Raw genomic sequence first — 24767 nt, 5'->3', positions numbered from 1 at the left:
AGCAAAAAGCATTTCCCCATTGGAAACCTATTTAATGCATTCCAATGGGGAAGAATTGTCATTGTCTAGCGAAGATTGGCCATAGGAAAGCCACTTTGCGAACCACCGATCAGCTGTTTAAATAGCTGTCTTGCAAAGCTTAGACCCCGAAAATACCCATTTTGCAATCATGGAGGGAGCTGTCAAAATTGTTGTCTAGTGAAAATTGGTTTGCGAAGCAGGGACCAAACATTGTCCAGCGAAATTCCCCCATAGGAATCACTGTTTTGCGAATCGCTATAACGATTGCAAAAAGTCAATGTCTAGCGAAAAAACTGTCATGCGGGGTAACTGTCTAGCGAGGCACCACTGTACTAGTTACCTAATCGCAACTAGGATTGGCTGAATAACTCTTTGATCTTATGCTCTACCTGTAAGTGAAACGGCAGAATAAGGGGTTACCCCGCCTGCTGGCAGCTGCCACTTCCAGCCAGGAGTGTATGCACGTCACTCGAACAGAATGCAGCTACAACCTTTAAGCAGAAGTTTCCCATACCTCAGCACTTAATTGTGCTGATGCACAGATAACCTGTATTGCGGACAAAAAGCTACTGTTAAGACAATATGGAACCAGGGGTTTTTGTTTACAAGAGCTCAGCAGGACTGTCAAGGACAGAATATATTAGAGATCAGTCATTCATAGGGCCATTGTAAGTCAGAGGTGACTTAATGGTACATAACAACAACAAATGTGACAAAATTTTATATTCCACATGCCTCTAGGAGTCTGATTCCACACACTCCTGTAGAGAAACCCTGAATAGGTTTGGACTTATTTACAAAATACAAAAAGAAGTTCCTAATTTAGGCTGCTGTTAGTATTATTGGTATTATTGATATTATAAATATTATTGAGCTGGAATAACTTTTCTAGCCAACTTGTCCACTTCGGAAATAGTTCCTTTCCCCAATTGGTCCAAACAACAACCTGGCTCCATTGAGAAACCTGTAGTGATCTCAAATTTCAATAAATGTGAGAAAACGTCTCAGTATTTTGTCTTTCTGGTACCATCCAAACTAGGAGTCTAAATATACTACTCAACATGCTATCATGCTCTCTTCTGTCAACCTCTCTATAAAGATATATCTACATGCTCAGAATTACATTATTCTATTCCAGAAGGCTAATGGCTGGATAGCTATGGTACAGGTCTCCGGCTACGGAGGCAGAGGTTGGGCGTTTGATTCCCCACTGTGCTTTCTTGACAAGGACTGGACTTGATGATCCATAGGGTCCCTTCCAGCTCTGTAGTTGTATGATGATGTTGGAGCATGCTGCAGCAAAACTGAAATAATCCACACTCAAAATGCCCTGCCTTTTCCCAAAACCCGCTGGGATCCTGCTGGTAAAGCAGGCAGAAAGTAGGAGTGGCATGCATTTGCTCCTCCTCCTCTTTATGTGTGTACAGTTTCATTCCTGTTTTAGAAGCATAGGTGGTGAGATAACTTACATTGTGATGTCATCCTCAATGTCAGCCATATCTGACGCTATTCAAATCTGCATGATTTCTTTTCGTGCAAATGCTTCGGCACACACTTTTGGGCAACCAATATCCACAGTGAACAAAGAATGTAATGTGCTCATAGTCTAGATAGCAGAAGTGGCTGTGACCCACAGCCCGCAGGTAGATTACTAAGAGCCCAAATGCATTCCCCAGCACCACTGTGAGCCCCCAGGCTCCACAATCCAAACATTTTGAACTTGTTTTTTTAAACACTATTTGATAAGGCTCTTGTGCCCTTTAGGAGACATGACTTACTATGTTTCAGGGCTCCTCAGCAGCCCAACATGGGAACCTCAAATTTTAAGAAAGAAATTGGTAGTGGATGTTCATGGAGGTTTTAAATTTAAAAAAACATTAAAGAGATATATATTTTTTGACACAGATAGAGTTCAGTAGTGAATATGGCTCTCTGAGACCTCTGGAAGTTGTCCGTCCTTGCTGCCCAGTAAGTCACAGTGAAAGCCGCTGGCTTGAATGGAGGAATCAACAAAAATTGATGACTTCCTTTAGATGACAAAGCTTCTCAGAATTTCAGTGTACCCTCAGAAACAGACAAAAACAATTGTTATGGAAAAAGTGGTACGTGACAAATACGTAGTTTATTAATTAAAGGCACTGAAGGGCAATGATTATTTGATATATCAAAAAATGATACTAATGATAAAGCCTTGAAATAGTTATGAGGCAATTGGTTAGCTGAATTTTTGAAGGTTCTTGATAGGGAATTAAATTGGCCTTGTGACACCTTAAAGATGAACACATCTGGGTCAAAATCCTCTTACGTAGCTACACAAATTGCATACTTTTTGGAGATTACCATAATTGTGTCAGGTTAAGAAACCACTACAGATGTTATCAGCAGCATGCTGAGACACATGACTCAGTATGCAGCAGACAAAATCTATAGTTTCTTAACATAAAGCAACTTACCTCCAAAAGTTACACCATTTGTGTTATGCCAGCATAACTAGGCAAGACGATTTGGGCCTTTATTTGAACGAAGCTTTTGTGGACTGTAGTCCATTTCTTTGAATGCATTATTTAGGTAATCTATAAGGCACTGGAAATCCCTTTGTTGTTTTGATTTAACAAACAAAAAGACTAACATGGCTACCCCACGGGACATATCTGCCTTTCATTTGTTAAAGACATAGGATGAAGATTCAGGATTTATGAGAAAGTCATATGTTTTTTTTCTACCAAAGTCCTTATCTAACTAAGGAAAACTTGATAATTATTACATTGTGACTACTGCTAGAAAAGTAGTTGGGGAGTAGTAGTTGTCTATAACATCATTGTCAATGACATCAGACAAAGCTTTCTTCAACCATCTTGATCCTGCCTTTGATTTAGAGAGGAAGGATAATTCTGTATATTCTGTGCATCTGGGCTGCATTTAAGATCTTATAGGCAACTAGAAGGTGGCCTACAATTTTTTCTTGAAAGCAGGTGATCTAGATTGGGAGGAGAACTCCAATATCACTTCTTCTGTTCTTGAAGGCCAGATAATCCTATTAACTTAGAGAGTTGAGCTTTCTATGCCTTGAGAATCTTCAACTATAAAAATTATGAGAGATTCAGTCCTATATCAAGGCCCAGGACTGAGGCTTCCCAGCACTCAATTCAAGGATCTCCAGTTCTTAATTGTGGATCAGAATGACGGCACATTGAGATACAGCTGGTGCCTCACTCCTCTGAGCTGGGTTACTTGGTCACTATGATGGTGGCAGTGGATGTGGATTCTTCACTTTGTATGTCCTTGCTGAGAAAATCAGAGCAGAGAAAGATGTCCTCAAGCAAAAACTAGTGGCTTGGATCAAAGATGACACACTTCTTAAGTCTCAGTTAAGTACTTGAAATCAAAACAGTATCCCAGCTCCTGTAGATCCACTGTTCTAGTGTATGCTGCTTGACGGAGGTTGAGAATTACATTTTTCTTGCTGCAGTTGTCTTGATCATTGAATCTGCAAAAGGACAGATCAGTGCTACCTAAATCTGAGTACGATTTAACCTTTTTTCAGACCTCAGGTGGTTGAGGAAAACACTGTATGTCAGGTATTGATTTCAAACATGATGGCAAAGAACTGGACTTATAACAAATCTAGAAAAGTCTCTGGCGTCCACCCTCGTGCCCCTTGTTTGACCATCAAGCCTCAGAGCACACGAAGCCAAGCACTCTGTTCTTTTACACTTGCTGTCACCAGGTGATCTCTAATCACCATTACTTCAGAAAGATTCAGGTCCACACTTCAAGCTCTTTTAAATAAAACTTTGGTTTATTGATTACAGAGATTCATAAACATCTTCAGTAGCTAATCACATCTAAATTTCCCAAACTACACACTCTATCACTCTGTCTGGCTTTTCTCTCTGCCTGACTCTTTCTGACTCTAACTGACTGACTCAGACTCCGCCTCTTATAGCATCTTTCTCGGCTCCGCCTCTCAGCAACATGAATATTCATAAACCATTATATTACATAACAAACATAAACCATTACATAATATAACACGAACCATAGATCTAATAAATGGAGAACGCTACAGTCTCTTTTTGAGAGTCTGAGGGGAACCATTTTTAAAAAGTTTGTCCTGATTTTTCTTTGAATAAAATTAAACCAAAGCATTTCATGGTTACAATTTTGGAATGAGATATGGTGCATTGAAGTACCCACTCAGCCTTGGAACTCACTGAATGAACCTGAGTTAGTTACTCCCTCACAGTCTGACCTACTTTATAAGGCTGTTTAGTAAAAGTGAAATGTGGAAGACATCTGCACATTGGAGGAAAGGCAGAATTATAATGTAGCTAAGTAATAACAGCCAGAAAAGTGTTGCTGGTGTACACCAGTATAAATGCAATGGCATAAATTATAGCAGCAAATTGCCACTACTCAAGGAGTCATTGCTTGTATTCCTTGTTGCATGCCAACTCTTTGGCTTTGCACTTGGAAAATACAATTTGCCACTGTGCTTTGCACCATTACAGTTATGGTGGAATGCATAAGCAATATGAATCTGGCCTACAAATATGCAAACCTCCAAATGCCGCTGAGACCTGAGATTTCACAAAAGACGTAAGCTTGGTTGATTTAATCTTTCTCTGGACTTGTACTTCACAATGACTAGGACTATAAAAGGATAAAGGTCCATTTTAGCTTCACGTAAATTACTTGTCCTGAACAATGGATTTGGAATTATGGGCTCTTTGTTGATGAGGTAAGCAAACTACACAGAAAAGGTAATTAAACTGTAATTAAAGAGGTGTGTATGTGTGTGAAGACAAGGTAGGTTGTTGGTTTTTTAATTAAGAGAAGAATTCAGTGGTGCCAAATATAAAAGTAAAATCATGGAAGAGATCATGCACAGTTTTCAGTTTAGCCTCTGGGTGTCGGTATTCACCAGTCTGGCAGAGGAACACAGTCAGAACTTCAAGCAGCTCAGCCTGCAATTCCCTAGCAGTATATGAAATGTCAGAAAAGACACTGCAGAGGACGTAATGCAACATTTAGTTAAGATAATAATACAGATCTTCAGACCCTAGAGCTTCTGAGCTGCAGCCAGTGATATCTATCTTGTTGCAAGAGAATGGGAGAAGCTCAGAGGTTGTGGATCTCTAAAGAGAAAATCGTACAGTGCCTCATAATGGTGCTTGTTTGGAAAGCAGTTTCTGGAAATATTCATTATTCCATTCCTGAAGAGATGCAAAAAGGCTCTTTCGTGGGGAATATTGCAATGGATCTAGGAATAGATGGAAATCATCTTTCGGATCATGGACTACGGATTGTTAACAGCAAAGGTACGATTCAGTATTTTACTCTGAACTACCATAATGGTTATTTACAAATCTCTGAGAGAATAGACAGAGAAGAAATCTGTGGTGAAACAGAGAAGTGCCTGTTAATTTTTGAGGTTATAATTGAGAGCAAAATAGAAATCTATAGCATTGAAGTGGAAATTACTGATATAAATGATAATGCTCCTCACTTCACATCAGGAAAACAGGAACTGAAAATCAGTGAGATTTCTGCTCCTGGATCTCGGTTTCCTTTACGTGAAGCTCAAGACCCAGATCTGGGCATAAATTCAATACAGAGTTACCAACTCACAGGCAGTAGTCATTTTTCCCTTGATGTGCAAATAAGAGAAAATGGTGCCAGATTTGCTGAGCTGGTGCTGGAAAAAAATCTGGACCGAGAGGACCAATCAGTTTATGATATGATCCTTACAGCTGCTGATGGAGGTGATCCAATCAAAACTGGCACAGCGCAAATCTCCATCTTTGTGCTAGATACAAATGATAATGCACCCATTTTCAGCCAAGCATTCTATGAAGTGAGTATCAAAGAAAACATACCCAAATGGTCCACAGTGGTTACAGTAAGAGCCACGGATCTGGATGAAGGAACCAATGGAGAGGTAAAGTACTCTTTCAAAAAAATCACAAACAAGGTATCCAAAATGTTTTTATTAAACTCAACAACTGGTATAGTAACCCTGATAGGGAATCTTGACTATGAGGAAGCATCCTCATATGAATTTGAGGTGAGTGCTGAGGATGGAGGAGGACTGAGTGATTGGTCAAAAGTTGTCATTATAGTTGTGGATATTAATGATAATGCACCTCAACTAGCTATAACCTTTTCCATCAATACCATCTTGGAAAATTCATTACTAGGAACCATAATTGCTGTTTTAAATGTGCGAGATGAAGATTCAGGAATCAACGGGGAGGTCACTTGCTCAATTCCCAGCAACCTCCCATTCCAGCTGAAAAAATCTCTAGATAGGTTCTACAGTTTGGTGACACGTGACAACCTTGATCGGGAGGAGAAGTCAAACTACAGCATCACTATTACAGCTACTGATCATGGGACTCCATCACTCTCTGTATCTACTGTTATATTACTTCAGATTCTAGACACAAATGACAATCCACCACACTTTGAGAAAGCAACCTATGGGTCTTATTTCCAGGAAAACAATGCAAGAGGAGCCTCAATCTGTACCCTAAAAGCAAGTGATCCAGATTGGGAAGAGAATGCCAGAATCAGTTACTCCATCATTGAAGATCAGATGGGTGAATCCTCTCTATCCTCCTATCTCTCCATTAACTCTGAGACTGGGGTTGTTTATGCCTTAAACTCCTTAGATTATGAAGAGATTAAAGAGATTAACTTCTGGGTGAAGGCCCAGGATGGAGGCTCCCCACCCCTCAGCTCCAATGTCTCTGTGACCTTCTTCATCCTGGATCAGAATGACAATGCGCCAGAAATCCTGTACCCTTCCCCTCCCACCGATGGCTCCACTGGGATAGAGTTGGCCCCTCACTCCTCAGAGCCTGGTTACCTGGTCACTAAGGTGGTGGCCGTGGATGCAGATTCTGGCCAGAATGCTTGGCTCTCCTACCAGTTGATCAAGGCCACAGAGCCAGGGCTTTTCACTGTGGGACTCCACACTGGAGAGATCAGGACAGCCCGCTTCTTCCTGGAGAAAGACGCCCTCAAGCAAAGCCTAGTGATTTTAGTCAAGGACAATGGGCAACCATCTCTTTCTGCCTCAGTCACAATTACAGTGGTACTCGCTGACAGTTTCCCTGACGTATTGACTGATTTGAACCGCATCTCAGCTCCTGTCGATTCTCCTTCAGACCTCACATACTATCTGGTGGTTGCTGTGGCTTTTGTCTCCTGCTTGTTCTTCACCTTCCTCCTGGTTTTGCTCGCCATCAGATTGCATAAATGGAGAAAATCTCAATTCTGTGACAATGGAAGTGTGCGTTTCAGCGGTGTTCCTGTCTCCCAGTTTGTGGGAATCGACGGAGTCCGAGCGTTCCTTCAGTCTTATTGCCATGAAGTTTCATTGACTTCAGGCTCTCAGAAAAGGCTCTCCCAGATTCTTTTTCCTATTGGAAGCTGTACAAATACACTGACACCACAGCAGGCTGCTAATAAACCGGATCCTTTGTTAATAACTGGTGATCTGAATATCTTTCAGGAGGAAGCAGCTGCCACTCAGGTGAGCATTTGAATATATATATTTTAGTTTAAAATTAGTAGTGTTAGTGCTTCTCTCCTGTTTCAAGTATTAGTACTCTGTTTCTTTATTGGCACCTGTTTTGCTCAAGGATTGTGAAGTTCACTGGCATGTGCATATATTTCACTTGTTTTTCCTGACTGTTGTGCGAATGCAGTATTTTCACCAGGGAGAAGCTAAAGGTTGTGGTTTGAATGCAAGTTCCAGGTTCAAAGTGGTGCCCATTTAGATAAAAGTTCTCTAACAGCTGTTATAAGAAGGATTCTTGTCTAAGTGTTGCTATTTGGAGTAGACAGAAATAGCTAGATGCAACCCAGCCCCAGGTCAGTATAAATAAATTAATTTCTTCTAAAAGCCTTACTTTGAGTCCTGAGTGATTGAATATTTGTTGATGTATAGCTGGATCTATGAAATTATCACAAAGCACAGTGTTTTTATTCAGGTGTTATGAAGGTTCTGCACATGATATTTCAAAAATTGAAGCCATTATTTTAGACTGTACAGTATAGTCTCTAGTCTAGCTAGGGTATACTGTAATATGCTATATATAATGAGCTGCTGCAAGTTTAAAAATGCTTCACAGTTGACCACCAGTAAGTCTGCAGGTGTACAGCACTTTCCCCCATACATGTACGATCGACTTACCTGTGCTTACATGCCCATCTTATCTTGCAATCAAATCACCACTATTAAAATAATAAGCAATGTTGTTCATTAGCATTGTTGTCCTCACCAAACTTAGCCTAATATCTGCCAACAAAAGGATCAATCTTTGCCTCTGATGAAGAGGACTGCATTCCAGAAAAGGTTGGCTAATTTAAAAACCATGGTACCACTATACTTTTTTTTTGCTTTTGCTGCAACAAACTTAGAGACTACTTCTGGAATTCTGTGCTCCCCCCCCCTTATTTTAAAAAAAGCTGTAGATCTCTGTTTTCTTTCTAATACATTTCATTTTTATTCAAAAAGAGGACCTGCATTCAAAGCTCTATAGCACCACACTGTGATTATCTTTGTAAAACAAACATTACTTTTTTTCTTTGTCCTACTGCTTGTATTATTCAAAGTCCTAGAGAGCTTGTATGTACGTCTTTAGTGACCCAGCAGTGTTATACATACCACATAGCTCCATTTTAAAAAAATCCCTCAAGAAAATTATTGATCACTCTGGATATTTTAATAGGGCTTCTAAGAAATTACAACACTTTTTCATGATGTAAGAGGAGGAAGCTCCAGGATGTTGAAGCTACAAATGAACATAGCATCAACTTAATTTCATCAAGACTGTGAATGGAGAAAACAAAGATTTACTGCTAGATGAATATGAATTCGTATTAGTTGGGAAAGTACAGTAAAATATGACCAGAGCTGCAGAGTTACTAATATAGCTGGGGCAGGTTTAGAAACCTTATTGTTTAAAGCAGGACACAGACCATTGCTTCCTCATATGTTGTAGATTTGTCTCTGCCTGGCTAGAGAAGACTGCTAGAGATATCAGCCTAGAGATGCCCTGAATGCACTAGTTTCAAATAATTATCCCAAAGGTTACACAGACAATCCCTTAGCCAAATGTTTTGCTGCTTATTGCAGGAACCACAATCCATCATCTGAAAGCCTCTTAGTTCAGGGAACACAGACATTTTAGGAACAGCCCAGCTCAACAAACCCACATCCTTTTGGGGAGTCTCCCTCCATGACATATATATGCAATATTTCAATTAGAACCCTAGAATTGTTTATTAATAAGGATGGCAACAGCAAAAAAGGAAAAAATAAAAGGAAAAATAAGAATGTCAGTGTACCAGCTGACAATTTACTACCCCCATTTTGCTTGGGAACAAGCCCAACTGAACTCAGTTAAGCTTGCTTTTGGGTAGTGATATATAGGATTCAGCTCTTAATCTTAAATAGTATGTGTAAAAATGTGAAATGGAAGAACAATAGATAATTCATCACTCGTTGATATCAAGAGAAGCAACTGCTGGATAGCTCAATGGTTTAGGTGTCTGGCTGCAGAGTTCAGTTCCACACTGTGCCTCCTTTATGGGGTCTTGACTTGATGATCCATAAGGCTCCATACAGCTCTGCAGTTCTAAGATTATGATTATGAGTGCAAAAAAGGTATTTGACTATATAGAATGGAAATTCATGTTTTCAGATATAAAATGGTTTGGAATTGGCCCAGTGCTAATTAATTGACTTCTGTCAATTTATAGTATTCTGTATGCCGAACGTATTGATTCACGGCATTACATAATTTTTTTTTAACATTTCTCTTGAGATGTGGGGTCAAACAAGATAGGAGTAACTTGGGAAGAAAACCCTGATCATTGTAATTGGTTTACAGTTTTGAGAAGGAAGAGGCATAACGCAGAAAATAGAATGGGACACATCTGGTGATGCATTCATGTTACATTTCATGGAGAGAGATCTCCTGCTTCTTTTGTTCTGCTTATTTCTGCAACATCTTTCCTGAAAGCTTTTGTACTTTTTGTAAAATGTCTTTTTGTTGCCCTAAATAGAATTTGTTGGTATATCACCTTAGTATGGATGTTGATACAACTACTTCTGCTTTGTTTGTTATTCTGTGGATGAAAATTTTAATTTATTAGCACAGGTGTACCATTAGATACATATAATGTGATTAACGCAGATGTACTGTTTACACACACACAGCTCTGTTTGGCATAGTGTTGATTGAATACTGGGTTGTGTCCATACTTCATCTCAGTGGAGTTCTTCAGTGAATTTCCCACACTCCTATAGGGATTTTATAGAACAGCATGGCAGGTGGAGCTGAGTCCTAAAGGGGAAGGGGGAATTTGATTCTAGCAGGAATCCTTCCTGTTCCTTTATGAATGGGAACAAAATCTCCTGTTCATGAAGGAGGCAATCTGGATCCCACTCATAAACTTCTCATTGATGAAAATAGTCACTGTTTATTAAGAGTACAGTAAAGTAAAAAACATAGGAAGCAAACACCAAATAATACCAAAGGGCAACACAATAATCACTGTGAAGCATTATATTTGGTAAATAGATTTTGATATTTGGTGAAGTACAACATAGAATATTTGCTGTTTTGAAATGTTAGACATGTAAGAGAAAAACTTCCATGGAAAACATGACTGACCACAAAGGTTGGTTATTATGTGAGAAAGACATTCACGTTCTTTTAATGGGCTCAATCTCAAAAGCAGATTTGGAGGCTGTGGTTGGGAGGGGAAAAGTTGGAGAGGGCTCACTTTCTATTACTGCCAGTTATTAGCCCAACATCATTCCACCAGCAGCTTTTTCACTCATCGGAAAAAGATGGAGGGGAAAGGAAGTTTTTTAAAATTTGAGTAGACAAATTGTGACAAGGTAAAAGCAACCCTGTTTGACATGCAATGCCCATGTATGCCATCACCTCAGCTAGCAAGATTTCATAAGCTTGCAACCTGCAATCAAGGGCCAAGAGAATTTACTTTCAGTGTTTCTGTGGGATAAAAAGATAAAGTTCTTTGTATGTTCTCCATAGCACTGTCTGAAACCACCATCCATTTAAAAGGTTGTACAGTAGTAATATGTTTTAAAGATAAAGAACTGTATGGAATAATAGTTGTTGTTGTTGTTTAGTTGTGCCCGACTCTGCCTGACCCCGTGGACCAGAGCATGCAAGGCCCTCCTGTCTTCCACTGCATCCCGGAGTTGGGTTAAATTCGTATTGGTTGCTTCGATGACACTGTCCAACCATCTCATCTTCTGTCGTCCCCTTCTCCTCCTGTCTTGACACTTTCCTAACATCAGGATCTTTTCCAGGGAGTCTTCTCTTCTCATGAGATAGTTGAAGTATTGGAGCCTCAGCTTCAGGATCTGTCCCTCCAGTGAGCACTCAGGCTTGATTTCCTTTATTGTGGATAGGTTTGTTCTCCTTGCAGTCCAGGGGACTCTCAAGAGCCTCCTCCAGCACCACAATTCAAAAGCATCAATTCTTCGGCAGACAGCTTTCTTTATGGTCCAGCTCTCACTTCCATACATCACTACAGGGAAAACCATAGCTTTGACTACTCAGACTTTTGTTGGCAAGGTGATGTCTCTGCTTTTTAAGATGCTATCGAGGTTTGTCATCGCTTTCCTCCAAAGAAGCAGACGTCTTTTAATTTCGGGGCTGCTCTCACCATCTGCAGTGATCATGGAGCCTTGAGATAGTCCTTCACCAGTTAGTACTTAAGCATCAGGATTCAGCAGTCATACAGGTCACCAGTTCACAAGCTTCTGTTCTGTGAAGAGATGTGTCAGATTTCTATTTAAATTATAGCAATTACTCCTCAACTTCCATAATGGTGTTGTAAATGAATGTAGGGATCTCCCCAGCTTTATAACTTTCAGGACTAAGGCAATCCCAAGACATCTTAACAAATTAGTAGTTTTTAACTGTCTACTCAAAAGAGTATCGATACTTCAAGAGAGAGAGAACTGGCTGGGTCAGTGACAGTTCTCTGCTCAACTCCTGCAGAGTTAACACAGTCATGCATCCAAATTTATTTAACACATTTCTCTTACTCTTTTAAAAATCTGTATGTGGTTCACAGCATTGAAACATAACACCATGAATACAGTCAAAACTGCAGACATCATACAGCAGTAAAAAAATAATCAAAATATATAAAAATATACCTCAGTCTCAAGGGTAGACCTATGCAGAGCCCATTTAGATTAAGTATATACCTGCTTAGAAACATGAGTGAGATGTCCAAGCTCAAAACTGTGGACTGAAATATCTTGGTTCAGAATTTAACAAAGATCAGAAACAATTTACATTAATGTATATTTATATTAATATAATTTAAAAATAATATTTAGGAATAAGAATGTACAAAATATAACACGACAGTAATTTAAATAATCAAAATGTTAATACTGTATGCCCTAGTTGGTAGAAGGAAATTATTAATTTCTTATATGCTATAAAACAAAGGTAGAGAACCTGTGCCCCTTCAGATCTTGTTGGGCAGCAGCTCCTATTCGTTCTAAATAGCACACCTGTGGTTAGTGGTCAAGGATGATGGGATCTGTAGTCTAGAAATATCTGGAGACAGGCAGGTTCCCCATTTTTGCTATAGAAATTCCATTCTAGGTGACAAGAGATGAGTTGAAATCTTAACCAAAATATAAGGTCACTGACTGTGAAACTGATGTGAATAATATAGTTTTAAGCTCCATTCCAGGTTATTTGAGAGATTGAAACAAAGGTCAAGATATAGCAGTCATCCAGAAAGAAAGTAAGGAAAGTACTAGCATCTGGGTATAGCTGAAAGTCAAATTTGCAAATTTATATTTAACACATGTATATGTGCTTTCTGCTGTTTCCTGTTGTTCCGTTGTTTAAACCTGAATGTTGTAGCTTTCTGTGATATTATTTATACATTGATTGCTAAGAACTGGTAAGTAATAGTCTACCTGATGGGAGCGGTACTTGTTCAGTTTCAGAAATCAGAACAGATTACACTCTTCAGGCAGCATATTTCAAATCCTGAGATTGTGCCCTTGAAATTGGAGGAATGAATTGGTGGGCTGAACCCACTATCCTCCTCATTCTTCCTTGAAGCAGTCAGTGCTGATTTGGAGGAACGCATGTGCTAAGAGGTGCTGGATGTGAGTTTTATTCAATAGCTCTCTTCTTTCACTATATGCAGTTAAGAAATAGAAACTTGTTTCAGTTTCAAATCACCCTCACTGGATCGAGCACTGATCACTATAATTTCCTTATTGTGTGCCTTCTTTTGCATGTTCTAGATCCATGTTCTTACTACAATATATTAAACAATTAAAATAATAGCTTGTTGTTGTTTAGTCATTTAGTCGTGGCCGACTCTTCGTGACCCCATGGACCAGAGCACGCCAGGCCCTCCTGTCTTCCACAGCCCCAGAGTTTGGTCAAATTCATATTGGTAGCTTCGATAACACTGTCCAGCCATCTCGTCCTCTGTCGTCCCCTTCTCCTCATGCCCTCACTCTTACCCAACATCAGGGTCTTTTCCAGGGAGATCATATAAAAATTATATCTACATGAACACAAAAATCAGCAGAAAGACAACACTTGTGTGTCTCAGTATTCTCTGTGCAGCTGCATTTAATACACTTCAGTAGCATTTATATTTTGCCCTGCTTGTTTCCTTGAAACAAACAAACAATTTGAAATGAATCTTACCTCCTATCAATATCTTAAAATATTTTTCAACAGTCTGCCTGTCCCTTTCACATGTTTTGGAGCACTGAAGAAGGATGGAATCTCTGTGCTTTCTGCTCTCTTGCCTTAGTAATCCTTTTATCCACCTTCCTTTTAATTTCTAAGCCAGTGTCACCAAAGCCCTGCCTCACAGCAGCCCTGGGAGGAAGGCAGGCTAAAGAAGAAGAATATAGAACATTTTGAAATATAAGTACAATATCTGCATTAATATATTGCCACTCTAATAAAAGATAGACATAAGCTAATATAAACATTGAAGAAAGTTTTCTTTCTACTTATATAGTAACACAGAGGTAGTATTCATAACAAAGGAAGCAAAACCTCTACAAAAGTTAACTAAGATGTCTGTATCTATATCTTTATCTATAATTCATTAAAAACCTATTGTATAACAAGGATCCTGATGAAGTGGATCCAGTTGTCATATTACACAGTCCTTTACTTACTATAAGCTGTGAAGCTGCCAATTCACCACATCTCAAGCTAGTCATTGTTTGAATGCAAAACAGTTTTTAAAGATTAAATTAAAAAAAAAAACACAATTGAATATTGGCAGATAGATATTGCGAACATAGTATTATGATAAAATCATGTACAATTTTCAGTTCATCCTCTGGGTGTCGCTGTTCACCACTCAACCTGACTAGTGTTTTTCTTAACACACACTTTCAAACTGACAGAGAGATCATCTTTGCATGGACGGACATTGTAGGGACTCTACGGAAATTCTGAACAATATTTTGAAACATATTATCTTTATAAACCCATTGAATTCAGACCCAACAGCTTCTGAGCAAGAATTGGTCACAAGGGTATGGGAGAGAATAAGAAGCTATGGAGCTACAAAGACAGAATCTGCCTGCAGTGCTTCATGATGGTGCTCATTTGGGAGACTATTTCTGCACAGATCCATTATTCCATTCCAGAGGAGATGCAGAAAGGCTCTTTTGTGGGGAACATTGCAAAGGATATAGGAATGGACCGAAATCACCTTTCCGATCGTGAATTCAGGATTCTTACCAAGGCAGGTATGATTCAGTATTTTGTTTTGAACTACAACAGTGGTCATTTACAAACCTTTGAGAGAATAGACAGGGAAAAAATCTGTGGAAAGGCAGAGAAGTGCACCTTAAATTTTCAGGTTATTGTTGAAAGTAAAAGAAAACTTTATGGTGTTGAAGTGGAAGTTACTGATATAAATGACAATGCTCCCCAATTTCCTCCAAGAGAGCAGGAGGTGAAAATTAATGAAATATCTGTGCAGGGATCTCGATTTCCTCTGCCTGAAGCTCAAGATCCCGATCTGGGCATGAATTCTATACAGAGCTACCAACTCACAGGCAGTGGTCATTTTTCACTGGAGATTCAAAGAGAAGAAAATGGTGCCAGACTTCCTCAGCTGATTTTGGAAAAACCTCTGGATAGGGAAGAGCAATCTGTTTATGATTTGATCCTCACAGCCACTGATGGGGGTGACCCAGTCAGAACCGGCACTACACAAATCAAAGTGAATGTTCTGGATGCAAATGACAATGCACCAGTTTTCAGCCAACAAGTCTATGAAGTTAGCATGGAAGAGAATATTCCCAAAGGCTCCGTCATCTGTAGAGTCCAAGCAACAGATCTGGATGAAGGAGTCTATGGTGAGGTGAAGTATTACTTCAAGAAAACGGCTGAAGAAGATGCACAGTTATTTCTTCTAAATTCAACAAGTGGCATAATAACACTTATTGGAGATCTTGACTTTGAGATGTCATCTTTCTATGAATTTGAGGTGCAAGCTGAAGATTATGGTGGGTTGTTTACCAGGGCAAAAGTTGAGATTACAGTCAAAGATCAGAATGACAATGCACCAGAACTAACAGTAACTTTTCTTGCCAACACCATCCAGGAGAACTCAGCAGCTGGAACAGTTATTGCTATTATAAATGCAGAAGATAAAGATTATGGAATCAATGGTGAGGTCACATGCTCAATCCCCAAGCATCTTCCTTTCCAGCTGAAAAAATCTATAGATAACTTCTATAGTTTGGTAGTGACCAGTGCCCTTGACAGGGAAGAAGTAGCAAACTACAACATCACTATCACAGTAACTGACCATGGGACACCTCCTCTTTCGACAGCTACTGTGATACCATTACAACTGTTGGACACAAATGATAATGCACCTAGCTTTGCAAAATCAGGCTACACTTTGTTTTTAATGGAGAATAACCAGAGAGGAGCTTCCATTTTTAGTCTGAGAGCAAATGATCTAGACTGGGAAGAAAACTCAAGAATAACTTATTCAATCACTGAAGAAAATATTAATTCTTCCCCAATCTTCTCCTACCTCTCCATTAATTCTGAAACGGGAGTCATCTATGCTTTGAGCTCCTTTGATTTTGAAGAGATGAAGGAGATTAACTTCCAGGTGAAGGCTGAGGATGGAGGCTCCCCACCCCTCAGCTCCAATGTCTCTGTGACCCTCTTCATCCTGGATCAGAATGACAATGCGCCAGAAATCCTGTACCCTTCCCCTCCCACCGATGGCTCCACTGGGATAGAGCTGGCCCCTCACTCCTCAGAGCCAGGTTACCTGGTCACTAAGGTGGTGGCTGTGGATGCAGATTCTGGCCAGAATGCTTGGCTCTCCTACCAGCTGACCAAGGCCACGGAACCAGGGCTCTTTGCTGTGGGGCTCCACACTGGAGAGATCAGGACAACTCGGTTCTTTCTGGAGAAGGACTCCCTCAAGCAAAGCCTGGTTATTTTGGTCAAGGACAATGGGCAACCATCTCTTTCTGCTTCAGTGACAGTGACTGTGGTGCTGGCTGACAGTATCCCTGAAATCCTCTCAGATCTGAGCAGTATCTCATCTCCCATAGATCCCCCTTCTGATCTAACATTCTACCTGGTAGTTGCAGTGGCTTTTGTCTCTTGCTTGTTCTTCACCTTCCTCCTTGTCTTACTGGCTATCAGGCTGCACAGATGGAGAACTTCTCAGCTGCTTGAGTCAGGGAGTGTAAACTTTAGTGGTGTTCCTGTGTCACAGTTTGTGGGGATTGATGGAGTCCGGGCCTTTCTCCACTCTTACTGCCATGAGGTTTCTCTGACCACAGATTCTAGGAAAAGTCAGTTTAATCCTTCTAAGACAATCTATTCCAAAACCTTGAGCAATCAACAGAATTCTGAAGTAAACAATCCTATTCTTGTGGATGAAGACCTGAATTTGACCAGTGGAGATGATGTCAGAGTCCCGGTAAGCTATGTTCTGTTCTTATTGTATCTTGAGAGAAACTTTGCTGAAACTTTGTCTTGATTTTTTTCAGAGCAATAAACATGCTGGTTTTAATTTTATTCTAAACACAGCTGCTGCGGATAGCTGCCTTTTGCTTTCCTCATCATATCACATTCCTAGAACCTGTAAGATAGGAAACATTATATAGTTGCATGGAGGTGTTTCACACTCACTCCCTATTCCCGCAAGCAGTGAGAATGGCAAGAATGCCATTTTAGTGAGCAGTTGGGTTTCTTTTGAGCTTTTTTTGCTGCCATGTTTGGATATTGCCATGTTTGTTACACCTGACACATTGCTACGCTTATTAGACGCACCTGAAAATATTCATGTTCAATGTACAGGACCCATTTGAAAATAGCAAAGAGAAAATACCAAGGAGAAATTGCACAAGCATTTTTCACATTTTCCAGGCTGTTTGTGACACACTTGGTTGCATAATCGAGTATATGACCCAGATATATTCGTAAGCACATAATAACCAGACAGAATGATTTCACAAACCAATTACACAATTTTTGTGTAATTGGTTTGTGAATTATTTGATTCATAGACTGAGGCCTTTTTTTGCAGGAAATAAGGCATCCAGTTCCAGAATCTACAGGTATATATTCTGTGTAGATTAACCAAGTGCAGAATGTTTAATGGGCCATGTAATGAGTTTTACCATTCATATTTTATAATACATCCATATCTTCAGGCTGCAAAAATTTAAATTTATTGAAATAATATTGCCATGATCATGGGACAATTTACATGTCACACAAGCAAGACTTCTAGTGGGAACAGTGGTGTGCTTTTCTCAGATCTCTTTTTAAAAGTTTTCTTCAGATGAACTCTTATGTTTAAATGAAGTCAAGCTGTCTTCACTTGCAAAAGTTGTAAAAATGAACAAGGATGCAATGTATGAAATAAAAAACATGAATTAGGCATGTGGAACTGCCGATCAAATAATAACAAAATACATGTGGTAAGCAGGTGAGTGGATTTTGAGTGTTTTAAAATTTTCTACAAATGTCAGGGAAAATAGCAATACAAAAAGGAAAGAAAATATAAAAGAGCAAATACAGTTCCCCATGTGGACTCAGAGTGTCACTGTTGGACAACAAGGGAGCAGCCATGGATTAACAACATCTAACGTTTGCCAGCCATATCCCTCCATTATATTTCAGCTTTTTAGAAAAGAGATGCAGAAGAAAGCATTAGTATAAAAACTGCCTGTTTCTTAAAGGTGAGCTAATAAGGACTTTTGAGATCTTGTTGCAAAGTATTACAAGACTTGAACTTGGAGAAGGGAAAAGGAAAAGACAACAGCAGCCATGGAAATAAAGTGCATTGAAAGAATCAAGGAGCCCACTCTGAGGCAAGTACTATTTCTATTCCTAGTCTGGTCTGTGTTCTGCTATGTGGTGTCTGAGCAGGTTCACTATTCCATTCCAGAGGAATCAGAGAAGGACTCCTTTGTGGGGAACCTTGCTAAAGACCTGGGGTTGGAGGTGAGAGACTTGGCAAAGCGCAGGCTTGCGATCTCTTCAGAAAAGCAGTACTTTTCTCTCAATGAACACAATGGCAACCTGTATGTGAAGGACAGGATAGACCGGGAAGAGATTTGTGGAAAATCACCCACTTGTGTCCTAAACCTAGAGGTTGTGGCACATAATCCCTTGAATATTTTCAATGTAAAAGTTTCTATTGATGATGTTAATGATAATGCCCCATATTTTCAAGAAGAAGATATTGAAATTGAAATGAGTGAATCTAACTTGCCAGGAGCTCGTTTTTCTCTTGGAAATGCTGAAGACAAGGACATTGGAATCAATTCCCTCCAGAACTATATTTTAAGCTCAACACCGTATTTCCAGCTGGAAATTATAGAGACCCAAGATGGTGGCAAATATGCAGAATTAATCCTTCAGAAACAACTGGACAGAGAAAAGGAAAAAAAACATAACATGGTCCTCACAGCTACAGATGGAGGTGAACCTAGAAAAACTGGAACTGCCACAATTTTAGTAAAAGTAGTGGATGCTAATGACAATACCCCTGTTTTCTCCCAGGCAAATTACAAGATAAGCTTAAAAGAGAGTGCACTGATTGGAACCTCTGTGCTTCAAGTTAAAGCATCTGACATTGATGAAGGATCAAATGGTGACATCACTTATTCAATCAGCAAAATCCAAGGTAGCGCCAAAAATTTTTTTAAACTAAATTCCAAAGATGGAACCATTTCACTTACAGAAAATGTTGATTTTGAGGATACACAAAATTATGTGATGGTGATACAAGCAAGTGATGGAGGTGGGTTGGTGACACATTGCAATGTGGAGATTGAGGTGCTTGATGAAAATGACAATGCTCCAGATGTGATCCTTACTTCCATGTCCAGCCCAGTTCCTGAAGATATTGCACCGGGAGCTGTGATTGCTCTCATCAAAGTTCTTGATAGGGATTCTGGAGACAATGGGGAGGTCGTCTGTCACCTGCAGGATTTTGTGCCTTTCCAGATAGTCCCATCTTCAGATCATTACTTCAAACTCCTCACTGAGGGTCCCCTTGACAGAGAAAGGACTCCAGAATATAATGTCACAATCATAGCCACTGACAAAGGCACACCTCCTCTCTCCACTCACAAATCCATCTCCATACGGATCTCGGATATCAACGATAACCCCCCATTCTTTGAACAACCTTCCTATACTGCCTACATTCCAGAGAACAACCCATCCGGAGCATCCATCTTCCAGGTGAAGGCCTCTGACCCAGATCTGGACCGCAATGCCAGAATCACTTATTCCATTCTGGGCAGCAACCTTGAAGAGCTGCCTCTCTCCTCTTATATCTCCATTAATTCTGAGACTGGGGCCATCTATGCCCAGCGCTCCTTTGATTATGAACAATTCAGGGAGTTTCAGATTCAGGTAAAGGCCCAAGATGGAGGCTCGCCACCTCTTGATAGCAGTGTCCCGGTGACAGTTTGTGTTTTGGATAGGAACGACAACACCCCCCAGATTCTGTACCCTTCCCAAGCCACGGAAGGATCATCCCTCTTTGAGATGGTGCCTCGGTCAGCAGAGCCAGGTTACCTGGTGACCAAGGTGGTGGCCGTGGATGCAGATTCTGGACACAATTCTTGGCTCTCCTTCCATCTGCTGCAGGCCACAGAGCCCTCCCTCTTCAGCATTGGCTCCCACACGGGAGAGATTCAAACAGCCCGAGCAATGCTTGAAAGAGATGCTGTGAAGCAGAGGCTGGTCGTCATGGTGAAAGATAACGGACATCCTCCTCTCTCGGCCACTGTGACTTTGAACCTGGTGTTTGCGGAGAACTTCCAGGAAGCCCTCCCAGAGATGAACGCCCAACCTCTTGATTCTGAGTCTCAGTCTGGCCTGCAGTTTTATTTGGTATTGGCCTTGGCTTTGGTGTCCTTTCTGTTCCTGGTGACTGTGATGTTGACCGTTGTGCTGAAATTCCAAAGGTCAAGAAGCCCGACGTTCCTTCAGTGTTTTGTCCCTGATCCTTGTTCAAAGAGGGGACCCATATTCCCACCAAACTATGAGGAGGGGACCTTGCCTTATTCTTACCAGATCTGTCTGTCCTCTGAATCCCAGAGAAACGAGCTGACCTTTTTGCAACCCAATGTGCAAATAGCAGAGAATATCCTTTGCAATGGTAAACCTGATGCCTCATTGATGTTCAGTGAAGGTATTCATTTAAATTCTGGACAGCAGTCTGGAGAAATGGTGAGTTTCATGTCTTTCTCTTTACAGATTAATTTGTCTCAAAAAGCACTTTAATAACCCAGTTTCCATACAAATAGTGTTTGGCAAAGTATATGATCTTTTTACCTCTAGACAAGGTACAGTACATTACCAGAGAAGGCAACATTGAATCATTGTCACTACAGTATATAGCAAGGAAGTGGGTTATCAACAGTGATCCAGAGACAGTATATAGAAAGAGGGAATACTGCTGATTGGCCTATGCAAAGGTAGCATGCAGAGACTACCACCCTCAAAAGGCATTGTGCTGGTGGGGTATTCTTTACAACTTCTACTTTATTTTCTCTCTATGAATTCATTCATTTATTTATTTTCTCTCTATGTTTGCAAAGTATCAGTGTAGTTATTAAAGTTGTGTGCACATTTAGGAGATTTGCATAGAAGTTGAAATATTATTGAGCAGTTGCGGATGTATTGGTTGATACATTAGTTTTTAATTGGTGGAGATTTTCTACTTTAATTCTCCTTTGGCTGTGGTCAACACCAGGGAAATGTTCCCCACTTCTAACAGTACTTTCCATACCTATATTGTAATGCATCATGGTCAAGTGGTATATATACCTGGATGAGCATCCTAATGTGTTTTAACATTATCAATTCATTTTCTTCCATTTGAATAATTATGGCCAGCTATACTGTGGTACCAATTTATTTTCTCTCTCGTTTTATGGGGCAGTAGCTCCTTAACTTATTTTTTTTTAATGGTACATCAATATATTGGGTACTGTTTCCTGATGGGTAGATTTTCCTCTTTTGCACTGGTGCCTTGGAAGCAAATGCATTGCACTCAATTGACCCAGCATCCACTCCCAGAGCTTTATCACTGGAAAGATGCAACATCTACCAATGCCCTTACAACTGTTCACATACGTAGGTTTACCAACATAGTGACACTCTGGCCATGGAGTGACACTCCGGCCATGGAATTATATATATCGTTTTTTTGGTCTGGTGGTGTTTTTATATATATATCCTTTACCTTCAGACAAGGTAAATGTGTGCAAACACACACACACACACACACACACACACACACACACACACACACACACACACTTACCTTGTCTGAAGGGCTGGTAAAGAAACTGTCTGCAGCCAGACCAAATTTTGTTGCTTGAACTACAATATGCTTTTTGGATGCGAGAATCGCACCAAATGGTATATCGCATCTCCATCCCAAGCAACCCAGCTTAGCCCACATCAGTCCGCTCCAAAATTATCATTGTAGCTGAGCCATTAATCAAAGGAGGACTTGAAAGGAGGATTTTTTTCAACTGAGTTAGATGTTCAGATGAAAGTAAAAACAAAGTGGTGACTGCAATTTTAGAACAATCTCATTTTGTTCTTTTGTATGCTGATATTCTTCCAGTATTTATAAGACATAAGACATAAGACATAAGAAATTTATTTGTCATTGCACTCACAAGTGGGTGCAACGAAATGAGGTGCTCTTCCCCAAGGTAAAACTGGACAACACCACTACAAAAAAAGTTAAAATATACACAACACTCACCATACAAATATAGATACCCCGTTTCTCCCAGCAATTAAAATTCCACCAAAAACTTATGACCCCGCATTTAAACTCAATACTGCACTTGGGTAGAAGCTGTTCTTGAATCTGCTTGTCCTTGCTTTCAATACCCTGAATCTCCTTCTCGATGGTAATAGTTTAAAGAGCTGATGTCCCGGATGAGAGGAGTCTTTCAGTATGTTATCTAGTAAATTGTGAGAGATGAAGGGTTGGAAGCTGGGAGCTGGGGCTGAATGGGATGACTTTAGGTTTGGGTAGAGGCAGATGGTAATGTGGAGCACTCTGAATTCTCCAGGCTGATAATGCAAATCAACTGTATATGTGCCCCCAGGTCCTGTAAGCTACTATAGAGCCAAATAGGCTATATATGTCTGAAGACTTGCCCTGCTGGTTTTTCCAGGCCACCTCTGGCCACAGAATGGTACAGCAGTAGCCAGATAATTTATGATAATATTGATATTTACATCTGATTCCAGTTTCAGCCAGTTGCTCTTATGTATAACTATCTACTGGAGAATGCTGAACAAATATCAAATGGAAAATGGTACAACTACTGTATGAATAAGTTACTATATAATTGCAGAAGATCCAGTAGCAGGATGATTACATTTAAAGAGTCTAAGATACAAGAAGGAGTTGACAAGATACAACTGTTGCTCCCTTTGAGATAGAAAAGGAATGAAACATACTTTTGTCTTCATATGAAGAATGTACAGTGGTGCCTCGCTAGACAGTTACCCCACATGACAGTTTTTTCGCTAGACATTGATTTTCTGCGATCACTATAGCGATTTGCAAAATGATGATTCCTATGGGGGAATTTTGCTGGACAATGTTTGGTCCCTGCTTCGCAAACCAATTTTCGCTTGACAATGATTATGACAGCTCCCTCCTCGCTCGCAAAATGGGTGTTTTCGGGACCTAAGCTTCGCAAGACAGCTATTTAAACAGCTGATCAGCGGTTCGCAAAGTGGCTTTCCAATGGCCGATCTTGACTAGACAATGACGATTCTTCCCCATTGGAACACATTAAACAGGTTTCAATGCATTCCAATGGAGAAATGCTTTTCGCTAGACGATGATTTCGCTAAATAGCGATTTCAGTGGAACGGATTATCATCATCTAGCAAGGCACCACTGTATAAGGAAACAGCACTTGTGCCTTTGTGCTTGTACACATGTGTGTACAGAGGTATAGATATTCTTTCAAAAATGAAAATCTAAGAGTTTTGCTTCATTTTTTCTAAAGTGCCCAAATCCTCCATATCCTCAAAAATACATGTGCTGAAAAGACAGAGCACAGATTCTGAGTGGCAGAGTAAACCTGAGATTCACAAACTGACTATACTCTGAAACACACATGACCCTGTTCAAAACCTCAGAAGATCATCCTGTGTTCTGTTATGCAGGGCGATGCTTAATGTAGATTCAATTCCAAAGTACTGAAGCCAAGTAGCATTTCGTATGGCACTTGCATAGGGGAAAGGGGGAAATGCTGAACTCCTAGCATCCCTTTGTTTGGGGAGTTGGGGGACATAAACCATCAACAGCTACCTGAGGTTGAATTTGAAACCTACACTCCTAACATGTGGAATGTGCATATACTTTTTAAACTGTATCATATACAACAGGTATCCAGCCTGATGAAGACCTGTGTAGGTTGAAGGCTAGTGTTTGTGATTTTTAGTGGTTTAATAAAGGTATCACCTACCCTGTCCTTTGGATTGTATAAGTTAAGAGATGAAGTCAAAAGGGTGATCCATTTCTGTTTTCTGGGGCAGTTCCAGTGTGGAAAGTAGAATCATATCAAACAGATGGCAACTGATACACAACTAGTAATGGTAAAAGTTGAGACACACACTCTCTCCAGTTTCATATGAAAACATTGTGAAAAACACTCTGGCCTGGCCATGTGATTACATAATTCTGTTTGCTGGCTCATGTACATTCATCCTGGATCATGTTCTGTGTGTGTAAAAGTGTAACATCCAGCGCTCGTTCTATCGCCAATATGAAGGTTAATTTTGGAAGCAAATTAGCGTGTCTAGTGAATGGGATGGCAAATTTCACCCCTTTCTAGAAAGCAATGCAACATCTTGTCCTTCCTTTCTGTGTTCAAATGCAGTCCATTTCCATCTTGCCAATCAAGCTAGGTCTGCAGAAGGAGCAGCAGAACATCAGCAGCTCTAATGAAAGAGCAGAACGTCGCCTGCTACTGATGTCTAACAAACTACTAAGTGAACTAGGATTTGTGTAACTAAAGAAAGTTGTCTCTTTTATTTGAAGTCTCATTTGAACATGATCAGGGAAGACCTTTGGACTTGGGTGTATATATACATAACCTGTGAATGCTGTTCAGACCTTTT

At 40.1% G+C, this 24767-nt stretch overlaps 3 pseudogenes across 3 annotated transcripts; all 3 read left to right on the top strand.

Annotated features, from left to right (window-relative positions):
• Positions 1–3999: 3999 nt before the first annotated feature.
• Positions 4000–7573, top strand: LOC144589112 (protocadherin gamma-A6 pseudogene; annotated as a pseudogene). Its single transcript, XR_013545011.1, has one exon. The product of XR_013545011.1 is annotated as a protocadherin gamma-A6 pseudogene (transcript).
• Positions 7574–11766: 4193 nt separating this feature from the next.
• LOC144589111 (protocadherin gamma-A6 pseudogene) lies at positions 11767–17112 on the top strand (annotated as a pseudogene). The gene has a single exon (XR_013545010.1). The product of XR_013545010.1 is annotated as a protocadherin gamma-A6 pseudogene (transcript).
• On the top strand, positions 17065–20882 carry LOC144589110 (protocadherin gamma-B5 pseudogene; annotated as a pseudogene). Its single transcript, XR_013545009.1, has one exon. The product of XR_013545009.1 is annotated as a protocadherin gamma-B5 pseudogene (transcript).
• Positions 20883–24767: the final 3885 nt, after the last annotated feature.

Source organism: Pogona vitticeps, chromosome 4, assembly GCF_051106095.1.
Source record: "Pogona vitticeps strain Pit_001003342236 chromosome 4, PviZW2.1, whole genome shotgun sequence".
Lineage (NCBI taxonomy): Eukaryota > Metazoa > Chordata > Lepidosauria > Squamata > Agamidae > Pogona > Pogona vitticeps.
This window is presented reverse-complemented; position numbering and strand designations above follow the sequence as displayed.